Source organism: Anoplophora glabripennis, unplaced genomic scaffold (assembly GCF_000390285.2).
Source record: "Anoplophora glabripennis isolate ALB-LARVAE unplaced genomic scaffold, Agla_2.0 scaffold454, whole genome shotgun sequence".
Taxonomy (NCBI): Eukaryota; Metazoa; Arthropoda; class Insecta; order Coleoptera; family Cerambycidae; genus Anoplophora; species Anoplophora glabripennis.
Window position 1 is genome coordinate 3577 of NW_019416575.1, and position 14095 is coordinate 17671.

Below are 14095 nucleotides of genomic sequence, written 5' to 3' on the forward strand. Positions count from 1 at the left end.
TAACATAACCATAAATGCAAGAGTCATGATGGTCAAATTACGACTTCTCGGCAGCCTTTATTGTAACTAGGCCACCAAATAATGGTATGCACTTCGAACATATGTGAGCAAACATTTTGATCAACACTAAACTAATGCTTATGCCAATAATGATGGGATAATCTGGAAAAAGTATTTAACTACGCTGAAATTTTATTTTATACAATTTATTTCAACTTTTAGATACATGTTTTGCTTTGTTTAAGCAACCCTTTTATTTCGAGTAATACGGTTCTACATATGCTTGATATGTCTGGTATGTATTATACGTATTACTGTAACTGGGAATAGAGTATTCACAGATGAATAAAGAATTGCTGTCACAGTCCTGATCATGCCACAGGCCAGTAGCTCGCACTTGGAGGCAGTACTGATCCTTATCAGGTTCACTAGGGGCCCAATTGAAATAAGTTATAGGCCGAAGATCCCCCCATATCCACAGGTCGTCGGACCTTTTTGTTCCTGACGTCCAGTACTTGCCATCTAAACATTTGATAAACATTTAAGTCCTGGTGTAATGTGATACATATAAAATATACCTTTAATTTGTACAAGTAATTCCGATATAGCTACTTACCAGATTTACCATATAGTTCAATTAAATTATAGATGAAATTATTCCTTTCTTTGTTTGGTATAGTAATAAGTTCGAGTCCATACTGCTTACATATCTTAGAGGCCTCTTCGTGATTTACCTAAAAGGAGCAATGATTATCCAGTACTAAAAACAAAAAAGGTTTTGGTTACTTACCTTTATGTTGCTGAATCGGTACCGTCCTCCGTCTAATGTTATTTCATATCTCAACGCATCTTTCTTCTCTTCTTTCTCCTTTTTTTCCTTCTTCGCTTCTTTTTCTTTTCTCTCTGCTTCTTCTTTTGCCTTTTTTTTGCTTCCTTTTTTGCCTTCTTTTCTGTTTCTTCTTTCGCTTTCTTTTCTGCCTCCTCTCTTGCTTTCTTTTCCGCCCCTTCTTTAGCTTTCTTTTCTGCTTCTTCTTTCTCTTTCTTCTCTGCTTCCTGTTTTGCTTTCTTTTCCGCCTCCTCTTTGGCTTTCACTTGCTCACTTTCTTGATATTGCCCTGAAAACGATGTGATTTAAGAACGGAAATTGAAGTCCCGTTTCATCTAACAAAGTACTACAATATTCGTATAGATGTCGCTACAGGAAATAGGTTTATAGTAAAAATAGTACGATTATTTCATTCATTCAAATTCCGGCAAAATACACCTAAAAAAAATGAGAAAATGACGGTACGTCAGGTGCACGTGCACGTGCACGATGATCAGTTGGCCGGCCTATACGTCCATCCCACTCTCTTGCTATCGCATAATTGCATACGATAAGAGAAGGGTAATAAAATAATAAAAACTCCAATTTGCGGTCGCCGGTTTTTTGTTCTGAAAATATTTCTATTTTCTATCCTCTACATATTATTATGTACATATTTACATAAGAGGAGGATGGCAAGTGGTTGTACTTTATAACATTTGCAACCAACTAAAAGTTTTATTTCATATTATATTCTACATTTTAGTACTTATATGGATTCGGACTAGAGCAGGTGCGAATGTAGTTATTTCTTGTGTGGATCTTTATCTTTTATTGCTGCGTTGTTGCTGCGAAATATTTTATTTGTGGACTTTACTATTTTTTATGAAAGAAAAAACATTAACAGAGTAAGTATTACAATTTGCTAGGCATAGTTGTATTTAGTAATAAATTCAAGTAAATAATAGGTATTAAAATAAATATGTAGGTATTGTATTTGATTATTTGAAAACAAAAATTACTTATGCGACAATGGACTTTCCGCTTACTTAGACGTAATATAAAATATGACATTGTTGTTGCAATGCACATACAGGCTGTTCCAATAGTGTGACAAAGTTTATAATTATTTTCAGTTATAGTTGTATAGGGCAAAATCTTCAGGCCTAAAACAAGATTTTCTGAATGTTTAATTCGGTCTGAAAATAATGAATAATGGAAATAATAATAAAATGTGAATGTGAGCAAATAAATTTTTTCGTATCGCTACTACAGGCAGTTAGTATATACAGGTTCGGAAAGTCCCCACGGTACATCTGCCGTTACGTGAGAGCGATAAAGTAAGTAATAGAAATCCGTGCGATAGACAAGGATGGTTACATTGACGAGTTTCATAATCTGAATAGTCACTCCCACTTTTAGCCCGAAACGGGCGGTGACTATTCAGATTAGGAAACGTCTTCACTATAGCCATCTTGTCTATCGCACGGATATCTTTACTTTGTCGCTCTCATGCAGAGGCAGATGGACCATGTGGATTTTCCAGCCCTGTATACTAAACTTTATCGCATTATTGTGGCACCCTATATATGACTAGATATATCATTATGGTAAATCAAAAGCGTAATAGGTAAAAATGTATAATTATATTATCTATATTTAATGTTTATAACAAATATTATCTGGTAAAATTCATTTCTTACTTTCAGATAGAGAGACAGTTAAATATAACCGGAAGAAGTATATATGTTATTTCGTAATATACCTATAGTGGTGAAAACAACCCGCTCTATGTAGAACAAATTAAGAAAGATGAAGAATTATGGAAAAAATCAATGGCAACAAATTTGGAACAATTTTTAAAAATTGTATACAACCTGAAATAATATACAAAAATATTCCACAGGGAAAAAGATGTATGGATCCACAATAAATTATAGAAGCACAAATTAATAAAAATAAATAATTTTATTTTATGATTTTTTAATTTTTTTCGTTTTACAGTACCTATTCTATTTATTTCTTTATTACTTTTGTTTATTTACATATTTATTAAACTACACTGTTCCATAGAATTTCTGTTTATATTGGAGGTACTAAAGTACCTACAACTATTTTTTCAAGTGAAGTGAACTGAATATTTCTCATAAAAAAAATGTAGTCTCAAATCGTCCTTTTGTACATAATTCTTTACACAATTTTTGGACAAAATAAGTATATCGTACATATTTTTTATATTTTGTCATTATTATGTATATTCACAGTTAAAATTCTATTTATATTTACAACCGCGACTTTTTTTTATCAAGAATTACTTAATTTTAATTATTAAAAAATTTTTTTTTCATTTCTGTTTATACCAAAGTAAGCCACTTTATTCACAAATCGTAATTATAACATAACTTTCCGTTATGAACAATTTTTCTTATTAACATTTTTTTATATTATCAAAAACAGAAGCAGTTTATTCTTCAATGTTATTAATTTCTGATCACCGTGTATATATATAAAATTAAAGTTCTTCATAACAACCATATTCAATTAAAAAGCAAAATATTTTTTGTTACGAATTACTTTTCCCAGTAAAATTGAAAATAAAAATGTTTTCCCTCTTATCCACTTTAACCGTAGACATACTAATATAGGTATATTAATTATAAATTATTGTTTTAAATAAACTAAAAAAAAATTGTTTATATTTCATATTTCCTAAAATTATAAAATAGTATAGATTTCCACTGTTAGGGTCGTATGACACTATGCTAAAATTATAATTAATTTCATTAATTAACTAAGAACTTTTTAATCTTGCATAGTATCATACAAAAACTGCAACATTTTTGTTGCAATTTGTGTATGATACTATGCAAGATTAAAAAGTTCTTAATCAATTACTGAAATTAATTCTCATTTTAGTATAGTGTTATTCGACCCTTAGTTATATACTTTTATACAATAATATATCTAAAATGATCATGACTTTCTTTAAATATTTACGTATCAATTAACAGAAACCATGACTACCAATTCAGAATCAGGTTATACCAAATTGACCACAATACAACAGCTGTTCGTTAAAAATAACCCGAGTCCATTCAAAAATTAATTTTTACTAGTGCGACATCTATTACAAATCAAGCGAATTAAATGTCAGACATAAAATCTAATTCCTAGTTTTGCAAATGATACACTCGCGAACTTGTTAAGACGTTTTTATTTATTCTCCCAATTATCACCATACAATTTACACAAATGTTACAAACAAAAGATCATACTACTCTAATCTTAATACGTTACACGTTTCCGTTACTGCGACATCATCCACAAAAAGTATCCGGCCAACCCAGGGGCGGGCGCCCGTTGTGGTTAGCGCGCGTAGCAGGCGCTCACATTCGGCCAACCTGACTGGATGATCGTCGACTTGTGGCTATACAGTTGAAAACAACAATAGCACAACAATACACAGCACAGGGAGTTCTGAACTCCCAGCGGCTCTAGATTATGCACAGGGATCAAGAATTCTAGTGGCTTTGATAACGTCCAGAGACCAGCGATCTCGACAGTTTGTTAATCACGCCCTGAGACCCGGATCTCCAACGGTTTCTGATAACGCCCAGGAATTAAAGATCCCGACGGCATTCTAATTAAGCCCAGAGATCAAAGATCTCGAAGGCATTCTAACTGGGCCCAGAGATTAAAGATCTCGACGGCATTTTAACTGCGCCCAGAGATCAAAGATCTCGACGGCATTTTAACTGCGCCCAGAGATCAAGGATCTCGACGGCCTGTAACTTTCCTCTCCATTACCTGACTGAACACTGGCGAAGGTAATCCACCTTTTGATATGCTCCGCCGCGTACACGCCAGTGTAAGGGACTTTCAATCTACTCGATCCTGAAATACCCGTGACTTCATATCGGTCATTTTCTAGCACCTTAGAAATCCTGAATGGCCCCTTCCATTTAGGAACCAGCTTGCGACTTTTGCCGGTGCTAACAATAGACGATATTTTCACTAGTAGAATTTTATGCTACATACAGCTAATACAGGCGTTTAAATATTTTTGTATAAATTTTCTCATCTTGGGAAACCAAAAGCTGCTAGATATCCTTTCAAAAGTTTTGTTGAAAGCGAAGTGGCCAATATCATCATGATTATATCTCAGAACTTTCCACCTACATGCTTTGGGAAGTAATGCTCGATTTCCATGCACCGTCCGTCGGTACTAGTCCTCTGCGCAGGTCAAAGTCATTAAATATAGATTTGTTCAACTGTCGATCCCCTGACTGTAATACATTTTTAATATTCGTAATTTCTTTATCTGACCCCTGAGCTGATAATAACCAGTCGTTTTAACGGAGGACCGTAGCAAATACCCCTCGAGAGGGATCCATAACCGGGTTTCGACTTAGAGCGTCTACGTGACTCATTCGAATTCCCGGTCTGGAGAATCTGGTAATCGTACTCTTGGAGCTCGAGGATCCATCTTCCTATTCTGCGATTGAGATATTTTTTGTCATGGCGTTTTTCACAGCAGAGCAGTCAGTATAAATGGTAAAATTTACTCCAAACAGATAATGGCTAAACCGTTTTACGGATCTTACGATGGCCAAAGTCTCCAACTCGAATGAATGATATCGTTGTTCAGCCGGGGACGTTGTTTTGCTATAATAGCCAATCACCCTTTCTCTTCTATCTGGACCAATATCCCCGCTAGTCCTATCCGACTGGCATCGGTATATAAGATGGTTTCCCTTCGACTGTCGAACAAAGTGGGTATGAGGGCTGCAGTCATATATACTTTAAGATACTCGTATGCATTTTGTTGTTCTGATGACCATGTCCACTGCTGATTTTTCAACAGTTGCGTCAAAGGCTTAGTTCTATGTGTAAATTGTGGCACAAACTTTCGGAAGTGTCCTGCTAGCCCTAGAAACTGTCTCACTTGATGCACGTCCTTAGGAATTGGAAATTTCTCGATCGCTGTCAATTTACCGGGACTTGGTTTCACTTGACCATCTTTAACTAGGTATCCTAGATACTCAGCTTCTTCGCAGAGGAAATGGCACTTTTCGAGGTTGAGGCCAACGCCATTTTTATTTAGTTGGGTTAAGATCATTCTTAACGTCTCAAGGCGTAACGTCAATGGTCGTTGACGGAATTAGAATATCGTCTAGGTAGACTAGAACCTTGTTGTGTCTCAAATCAGCCTAAATCATGTCCATTGCGCGTTGAAAGACATAAGGTGCATTGGTTAGGCCAAATGGCACCCTTAAGTATTCATATTTTGAATCGGGGGTAATGAAGGCGGTTATAGAGATGGATTCGTTGGCTACTTTAACCTGATCGGTAGTCCAAGGTTGTGAAATATTTTCGACCAGCTAGTCTGTCTATCAAGTCTTCTATTATGGGTAGTGGATAGTTTTCTTTAACTGTTTGTTTATTTACCCATTATGACGGGACTAGTAAATGGCGATTGCGAAGGGCGGATGGTCCCATTCTACAGGAGTTCATGATTAACTTCTGATAGTCGGTACGGTCGTTGAACGATGGGAACGTCGGACTTTAACATGATGGTCATTTCAATTCCAGCGATACAACCCAATTGTGAAGTTTTGTTTGGAAAGCACTCTGCGAAGTCTTCAATCAATCCTTTAATTCGTTCCTGGACTACTTGATCATCAATTCCCACTCTAATAATTTGGTTGTCTACGGTACGCTGCACAGGTTGTATAGCAATAACAGACAATGATGAACTACTGAACAGCAATGCATGCCCTACACGACAATATCTGATCCGAAGATCTTCAGTAAAATTTTGTCCAATCACTATCTCGCTCCCCGGGATGCATTTCTCTACGACTAATAGATCGATGGGTAAACAGACTGTGTCAACAGTAACCCAACAGGACACCATACTAGAAACTTCGATCTCAGTTCCACCAAAAACAGTTAAGATGACCCGACTTGGCAGTGCTCTATGTCCATTTTTTTTTTGCTCCGCTAACCGTTCGGTGATAAGCGAACATTCACTTCCGAAGTCGATGAAGCAACGATTTATAACGTCATCGTTGATTTTTATAGATTTATAAAATTTATTTTACGCACCGGCTCTTGTTATCAGAAGAACACCATGTGTCCTTTTATTTTTCTTGAAGCAATTATCAACCGTGTGCCCCTCGTTACGACAATAATTGCAATGTAGTTTACTACGATCGACATATGGTACATTCAGGGGGCAATTATACCGCTTATGACCTGGCTGTCTTCATTTAAAACATACGCTAACATGCTTGGTTTCATTTAAGGGTAATTTATTATTCTTCTTTGGGGGTAGTGTACGATTCAGCGTTGAAGTAGTTTCAGAAAATGTGCCAGGTTCGAACGAGTTCGGGTAAGTTGCTAATCTAGATGAGTCGGTTATGTTAGCCGCTCTAACTGCAAACTTAACATTTGAATTTCCTAAGCTGCCCACGATAAGATCGACTTCGTCACAACCGCTTAAATTTAGGTTCATTTTACGAATGAGCGCTAACTTTTCGAAACAATATTCATACAAATTTTGATTTACTTTTGGCTTGCATGCTAACATATTAGTCATCAAGGTGTGTAGATCACGGATGGAAGGAAACGTAGCCACCAGTAAGGACTTCCATTCGAATCACGTTCTTGGAATAGCTGGTAGGCTTTTGTACCATGTTTCAGCAGGCCCCTTTAACTTATTTATAGCTAAATGGCAAATATTGATATCGTCCCAGTTGTAAATTGCTGCCTGTTCGTCAGTTTTTGCTATCCACTCGTTAATATCGTGCAACATAGGATTAAACTCAGTTATATCAATATCTTTAACAGACATGCCTATTTTAGCCCTTTGTTCGTTTTTTAGTAAATTAACTATATCTAGCAAACCTGGTTCGCGGTTGATAGCATCTCCATTTGATATCAGTAGAGGTGGAGTAAACGAACGTTCACGGGCTTTCTCTGACTCTGTTTTTTTTCTTTTGGAGTCGATAGTACTCTCCGTAGAACTGCAGCTGCTCCCACGGCAACGCTGATGTTTTTGTTTCCTTCTGTTTTTTCCCATAATGCCTTCACCAATTCCACCCAGAAATAACACGCAGATTCCGGATTTAGTATCCCACTTCTGATAAAATCTAATTCCTAGTTTTGCAAATGATACACTCGCGAACTTGTTAAGACGTTATTTATTCTCCCAATTATCACCATACAATTTACACAACTGTTCTGTTACAAACAAAAGATCATACTACTCTAATCTTAGTAGATTACACAACGTTTCCGTTACTGCGACATCATCCACAAAAAGTATATAATGTGATAATGTGATTTATGATTGAATATTTTTTAATAATTTTATTCCAATATAACTTTTTAAATAATAAAGTGTTGAACAAGAAATAATCGTTTGTTTGTAAGTCCAAAAAAACTTTATATTTAGAAATTAATTTCTCACGAATTATTTACCTATCCCAATTAATTTTTGCTTTACTGTCTTCGTTTATACTTTGCCAAATGTGATATGAAATTTTACTACTTTCTTCCATTGCTTTAAAAAGATATATTGGAATAAAAAAGGGTTCTTTTCTACTACTTTTCGGTATAATATAGGCAACCAGGGGTGCATCAGTTTCCATCCTTAAACAAAAATTAAGGAAACTGCTGACCAAGGAACCTATTTCATTCTTAATTATTTCTAGACGTTACAAGAATTGATATTAAACAGGAAAGGGCAAACCATCTAAGAGAATATGGGAAAACATCTTAAACAACTTTTAATACAGAGAATTTGTCAACTTGACATTACCAACAATGGTCCGAAGATGTGAAATCACTTTTTCGAGAGAAGTAAGAGACAGGTATGTAAGGACAATACGTCCAATTTTAAGTAATCCCATATAGTATCATAATGTTATAAAGACTTCCTACTAATCTTGATTTAAAATAAAAGTGTCACAAATAAAAATTACATTCACATTGAATTGAATTGAATTGTTTTTATATAATTATTATAAAAAAATTTGATTGGTACTAACCGTATTGATATGAATAAGTATGTCCATCAGCAGATTTAGTCACAATATGACTTGAGGAATAAGAAGGTTCAATTTCGTAAATCGAATTGTCACCGTAGTTCTCACAAATAAAATAAAACTGTTTGCTGCATTCCGCATCATTCCAAAATAATCCATCATAGTTATTTTGTATGAGTTCCAGACATTGTTCATCAGAATGGTCGGGCTGATTCTTTTGCCAATTAGTATATCCTATGGTTGTTCCTGTCGACAGCCACATCCAATTCTTTCCGTCTACAGCCTTGGTGCCAGACGACCAAAAGTTGTAACCTGCCACTTTAAAAAAATGATTTTGCAAAATTTTTCTCTTGACCTTGATAATTTGAGTTAATTGATTCAATAAAGCGAGGACTAAAGAAGTATCAGGAAGAGATAAAATAACTTTGGAAATCATGAGGTATATGGATCCAGAAGGAATTGCACATACGAAGACATTTTTAAATGAAATAATAAACACATTATTATACACAGATACCAAAAGTTTGGAATATTGAATCATATTACCGAAAAATAATCTAGATTACCGGAAAAGATATTAAAATATTGAAAAGGACGATAAGTGAAAACGATTGAAGAAATGTCGCTTTAAACTGGATAAAAGAGCTAATGTTTTCTCATAAGAGAAGAAAATTTTCTAAACAAAAGCAGGTTATATATGCTTCATAGACCTTGAGGAAGTTTTTGACCAGCAGGGTTTAAGAAAGAAGTATTGGAAAAATGAAAAAGAAAACGTAAGGACGATAAAGATAATAAAGAGTATGTATAAGATAAACAATAAGAAATCAAAAGAATTTAAGATAAAGACAGGTGTCGAACAGGGATATATTCTAAGTGTTTGATTGTTATCAATGGTACTAGATGGATCTATAAAGACTCGAAAAATGGGACGATGCAACTAAAGTTGGATTATTGGAAAATGAGGGAAACGCAACTGTTTGAATTCGTGTCCGTAATGTAAACATTATTATATCAAGGGAACAAAAAACACACAGCATGAGATTAAAGAGTAAAAGAAAGTACTGGCAAAAGAAAGAGATAATTGAGAAGTTGGGAAAAGCTGGATATGTTTCTGGTGCGATGAAAATTACATGTTCAAGCAAAACTGAAATACCAATACCTATATAAAGATAAACAATGTCAACCTTCAAATGACCTTAAAGATTAAATCTAAAATCACCGATCCATGGTCCCGAATATCCCTAAAAACATTTGTAGAAGTCATCAAAGTGGATTTCTGTAGTCGACCTCAAATGATTTCGAAGGTGGAGGTCAAGATCACTCTGGGGGCAAACATCCTATTCCGAGATTGTTTCGGGGGTGATGAATCATTTGAACTCGCTGTAACCTTGATCATGACCGCAAGGTCAAAGTCGAGACACATCCGGCTGTAACATTTTCTGCCAAATCCATTCCTAGGATAAAAAATAGAGGGTGTCATTTAAAATTATGAAATTGACCTTCAACTGACCTTCAATATCACGGTTAAGATCAAATTCTAGATCAGCAATCGCTTTCCCCCATAAACTGAACAACCTTCATTTAGGTCATCTTTGGACCAGAGGCTTCACTGACGAGATATTCACGTGTATGGATTAAATGGGACATGTGGTATTATTAATACTACTATGTTTTACGTTTTTAATATTTTTTATACTAAACTAATGCGCTTTAATTCAACTGGATATTTCAATTAATAATAGAAATAATTATGTGAAACAGAAAACAAATTATTCAGAAAATATATTATTAAAATATCATTCAAGTACAAGCTGTTTTAGGAGAGAAAGTCAATTTTGAGGTTGAGGACAATCTTGATGCGAGTGTACTTATATTGTTTTGATAATTCCAAAATGTGGTACTCTCAAACTGATTAGTTTTATTTTAAGCAATTTACTTAGGTATTGCCTTTACTTACCTTAAAATTGTTGCCAATATAATAATTCTTCTTGCCGAAATGTAGTAAATTAATATTAGGTGATACGTAGGAGTTTTGAAAAAGGTATGTCTGTTCTGCAAAGGAAAATGGTTTATTATTTTTTCACCGCTATGGGAAATTCTATCAAGCCGCCTGTCTACTTAATATTCAGCATAATTTAAACATCATATTCCATTAAATAGATCATAATGCTAAAAAGGACAAATTTAGATGTTCGGTTCTGTTCGCAAAACAGTTTTAATAAACTGATGATGAAAAGTTTAAGTTTAAGTTTAAATTTAAGTTGATATACACAAAAATATACAAAAAGAATTGACGGCTTTGCTCTGGCATGTAGTAAATATATATGTGATGCCTTTTAATTTTACAAATGTTTATTTAATGCAGTATTTTGTCACGACGATGAATTGACGTAATTCCTTAATTTTCCAGTTTGCCTTTAGCCCGATATAATTCTTTATTACATATATAATAATATTTACTTGATTTGTTTTCCTGTACCAATTTTCTGCTGCCATCCTTTTCACAAATAAAGGCAAGCTTTTCTTTGCAATTTTTGTCGTTAAATAGAAACCTTTTGTTTTCAAAACTCGATAACTCGAGACACTTTTCATTATATTGATTATTAGGTTTTCCAATTTTCCATTTGGTAAATTCCACAACTTCCAAAGTCGACATCCAAATCCAGTTGTTCTCATCTAGTAGCTTTGAACCGGAAGTCCAGAATTTCCTTTCGCTACCTAGAAATTTCTGATTAGATTTACACGTTAATAACACAAGCACACAAAAAAAGACCCAAGACCCACATTTCATATCAGAAAGAACTCGATGGGCTGAACAAGATCTTGTATATTCATGACCTGCCGATGAATTTCGGAGAAAAGTGAAATTTTTGGGTGTTTTTTTCCTAAATTATGTATAAAATTTTATCATTTTCGTAGTATTTTGCAGCGTTGACCTCTCTATTTCTCAGATAATCCACTATTTGGTTGATAACGCCCAAATATGGGTCAAAACTGATTTTTTTCTAGATATTGTGTATGTATATCATTCTCATAGTACTTTGAGGCACTGAACACGATGCCATTAGGGATTTACTCATAACCTCGAAATTTCTCATAAGATGCACTATTTGGGTGAAAACAGGCCCAAATATGGGTCGAAACTGATTTTTTCCTAAATTTTGTCCAAATAAATCATTTTCGTAGTATACTGGCCAGTTTTCACCCAAATAGTGGATTTTCTGAGGTCATGGGTAAATTTTACTAATGGCATCGTGTTCAGCGCCTCAAAATACCTATAAAATAATATATTTGGACAAAATTTAGGAAACAATCAGTTTTGACCCATACATGGGAGTTTTCACCCGATAATTTAATTTTTCTCCGAAATTCATGGGCAAGTAATGAATTTTGACTACAGGATCGTGTTCAGTATATCGAATTCCTTCGGAAACAATATGTGGGTCTCTTGGGTTTGTACTTTTTTGTGTGTGCCTGTGTAATTTGTTCTGTTTTTATCCAGTACTACTACTCTTTGGACACGAATTTTAATGTATTTTGCATGTCATTAGTAAAGTATTAATAAATTTTAGAAATAGTTAGATTATACGGAAACTTCTTTTATAAACATATTCACTGAATAGTTAAATGAGTTCACAGACAAATTAAAAAGCACTATTAAAAACTAACTAACTTTTCGGTTTGAATATTATCAGTATTACCTACCTTCATTTTTTACTTTTAATACATGTCATGTTGAAAAAGAAATAAAGCACGATTTTTTATAATATTTAACACAATCTTCAGTGTCGCTTTATGACTATTGCTCATAAAAAGTAACGATATAGTTGTTTTTAAATAATTGATTAATTTTACTCAAATGACGACAGCACGATTCACACATGCTGCACGACTTTACAATAAAATATTTTTAAATATACTATGGCACTTACACGAATTTTTAATATAGTCCCACAATGCTTCTAACTCTTCACCTGAGTGAACTGCTACTAATGTCATGTCGATGATTCTGCAAAATTGATCTGCTTCGAAATAAGTCAGCTAAAAAAGATTAAATCCGTAATATTTCCATTTTTTTGTTTCCAAGAATATAAAAACTTGAACACTCAAGATCCTAAAGCTTTTAAGATATTTTAAATAACTTTACGTTTTTTGAAATTGCTTTATATCAATATTCATACCTTTAACTCTCCAACATAATAACTTTTCTCTCCAAATTTAAAGATAGGAATAAATGCAGCTTCATTTGTATATGTGTTTTCCAAAACTAAAAAAACTATACATTATTATTTCATTTTTTTATATTTCAAACTTAAGTTTGACTTTTGACATGTAAACTGTTTATTTCTCTATATTATGTACATATATTTGCTTTGTACACACTGTATGTATTATAAATAATAATAAACGTATCTCCATGAATATAAATAATGCACTTACCTTCATTTTTATAATATAATGCTTCTAAGAATTTCCACAAACAACAGGAAAACATAACATAGTAGAAGAAATGCTTCATATTGGTGAAGTTGAAAGAATATATTTTATACAAATTTTCCCCTGCATAAATGGTTCACTTTGAAAGAAATTCAAAACTATCCTATCTTGAATTAAACTTTAATGAATTAGCAACATATCAAGGAAGTTATTGTTTTGTATAACAAATATCAACCTTTTGGGCACTATAACTGTCAAACCAATCACTGGTAACACCCTTCTGCAAACCTCTGTTAAACATTATTCTTTTATAGGTGTGTAAGTTAATAAAAAATCAAGATTAACTTTGTTTGTTGGCACGAACTAACGAATATAAAATTACTGCGATAATTTTATTGGAAAAGGATCTTAATATTTCTGCCGTCTACATTGTTGGACATAGTGGAAAATTTTTAAGGTTTTTCAATATTCCTTCAGATTACTTAGTTTTTAGTTTGACTGAAAAATATTGAAATAACCACCATATTGAACGAGTTGTTAATAATGGTCAGTAATTATTAATATTTTTACATGTTCAGATTTTCTTCAGTTTTGTAGGAATTTTTGTTTAAGAAAGTATTTAATTTCTATTATATAGCTTGCCTTGCAAATCTTAATTTTGTCAAGTAAATGATTAGTGATGACTGATGAGCAGAAACTACACTGTTTTACAGTCTCTTGGTTGATTATATTCTTAAAGATATGGATAAAAAAATGTCATCAAATTATCTAAAGAATGTATGTGTTTGCACTTGCGTATTAT

At 33.6% G+C, this 14095-nt stretch overlaps 1 long non-coding RNA gene across 1 annotated transcript; it reads right to left on the reverse strand.

The window, feature by feature from the left end:
* Window positions 1–279: 279 nt before the first annotated feature.
* LOC108912370 lies at window positions 280–891 on the reverse strand. The gene is made up of 3 exons (XR_001964543.2): window positions 791–891; window positions 617–734; window positions 280–522 (listed from the first exon to the last, which is right to left on the reverse strand). It is a non-coding gene; the product is annotated as an uncharacterized LOC108912370 (long non-coding RNA).
* Window positions 892–14095: the final 13204 nt, after the last annotated feature.